Raw genomic sequence first — 2,426 nt, 5'->3', positions numbered from 1 at the left:
CATTCCGGCCACCCCTTCCACCCCGACCGCCCCTCCCGCCCCCACATCTTTTATTTCGTTTCGAGAAATCGATAATGCAATGCTTCTCTACAGATTTTGATGAAACTTACTGATAATTTGATACTATGATTAATAAGAATGTTGAATATATCCGTATATTATATGATGTTACGATAAAAAAAAGGCCCGATACTTAGATCAACTTTTAACGAGGCTCATAGATATTGTGGTATGATAATTGTTTTTTAATATACTAATGAAAATACTAGCTATGATCATCAAGAGTTGATTATCTCGTGAGACTTTTTAGTCATGGAAACTTGACATTTATATTCATTGAATAACTTGTTTAAATGAGTTCAAGCTTCAAGTTTTCACGGTGGTGTTTCGGTACTGCAATATCGTTTCATTGTTGTCCATTCGAATCTCGAATACGTTCCTAATTTGTAATTTTAGGAAGAGCAATATTAATAACGTAAAGATTATTGGTACGAAAATTACTTGGCGAAACGTAACATGTAATTATAACATTTTTGGGTGGTACTCGGAGTAAAAAGCAGAGAAATAATATTTGAATAACGATCACGAAGTGATTGATGTTAATTAGATGTATATCTTTCGTTATTGTTCGACAATCCTAAACAGGGTCTACCTCATGCCAATAATATTATGCGTATAAATTGGAACACTTTATAGGCAATGGAGCTTGTAACGAATGTAAGAATGCGTTATTGGTTACAAAAAAACCAGGGTGCGATATTACGATACGTAGTGTTAATTATGAATAAATATTTAATATTTACGTTCAAAATATGTATATAGTTGGAGGATTGCGTAGAAATTTCATTTTCGTATTATACTTCTGGTGAATTTATTTCGAGATGTAGATAGTTGTGTATATAATGAAATATATATATATATATATATATATATATATATATATATGTGTGTGTGTGTGTGCGTGTGTGTGTGTGCGCGCGCGCGTGTGCGCGTGTGCGCGTGCGTGCGTGTGTGTGTACAGACGTATAATTTTACACCCACCCATCCTCCCACACGATTAATTTTAATTAGCATTGATGGAGCGATGTAACGCTGTAATATTTTAGATTTTAGTTTAAAAATTTTTTAAATTACAATAGAACGTCAAACTAGCATTTAAAACTGTTATGAGATAAAACTAGTAAGTGAGAATAAGCAAAAAGAACACTGAAACTTCAATAAAATATTAAATTAAAAACTAAGTATATAATATATACGATGTATTTTATTTTAATACAATATCACGAAGTTCTATATAATTATAAATTTAAGAAGAGATTAATGAGCAAAATGGATCCAAAGGTGTCTCCTTACTCTATATTGGAATTTCAGTCTACAACTTAATCCCTTGTTAAAACGTGATATCTAATAATTCCAAGTATAAATAAGTTTATTTTTATCTAGTGATATTTTAATAATCTAAGAAACAATGCCTATTTTTTTAATAAAAATTATCATATCTCATATTTATTGTTGTTATATTTTCTATAAATGTACCTGTTTGAATATATTCAAATTTAAAAGAACAAAGTTATCAATGTACGATATTAATACTATTCAAAACAATTCTTATTTACATTTATTTTTAAATAACCATTTTATAGTAAATTTATATGATAAACAAAGTGTATATACTTTTAAAATTATAGTAACAATAAAGAACAATTTTTTTTCATATATTGTGTTTCTTTGCAATCCCATCCAAGTTGAATTATTTTTTTTTTTTTTAACTTTTATTATTTTACTTATAACAAGACTTATATATATTATTATACCTATTATATCTCTTCTTTTTTTTTTTTTTTCATTCTTGATAGATATAAATAATTATTATTTCTATTTATTATACAAAGTATTTAAATGATTTTTCACGAATAATATTCGTATGCAGAATATTAATGCAGGGGTTAACGTTTAACTGAAAATGATACCGATATTCGAGTATGGTTATATTTGATAATTGTTACAACATATTTCCATAACTATTAGTAAGTATTGTAATTAATTGAAATTTTCTGAACATCAATCATACATTTGTATTATTCGAGTATGTTAAATTAAGCTTTAAGAACAGATAAAGAAACATTGTTGCGATTATATAATTAATCGATGGAATAGAGATGTATCAAGTGTTTAGATAAGATTGGGAAAATATTAACTATTTTTCCTATTCGCTAGTCACTAAATCTTTGGCTTTGCAAACTGATACGCTGAAAATATAATGCACTTTTGTTGAAAGTATACACGTAAATACTTAACGAGCAAGGCATAAACATTTTTTTCATTGTTTTCATCAAAATAACTGAAATCAATTGTTAAAAAACCTACCAATTAGACACGTAAGTTCCAAAAAAAAAATTTGCACCAATTCATGGGAATATTTTAGA

At 27.5% G+C, this 2,426-nt stretch overlaps 1 protein-coding gene across 1 annotated transcript in view; it reads right to left on the bottom strand.

The window, feature by feature from the left end:
* The window catches only part of LOC105365234 (Regulator of cullins 2), a 47,036-nt gene that overhangs the window by 44,053 nt on the left and 557 nt on the right, over window positions 1–2,426 (bottom strand). The window lies entirely within an intron of this gene.

Source organism: Ceratosolen solmsi, unplaced genomic scaffold (genome assembly GCF_000503995.2).
Source record: "Ceratosolen solmsi marchali unplaced genomic scaffold, CerSol_1.0 scaffold63, whole genome shotgun sequence".
Lineage (NCBI taxonomy): Eukaryota > Metazoa > Arthropoda > Insecta > Hymenoptera > Agaonidae > Ceratosolen > Ceratosolen solmsi.
The sequence above is the reverse complement of the archived record's forward strand: the minus strand, read 5'-3'. Positions and strand labels throughout refer to the sequence as shown.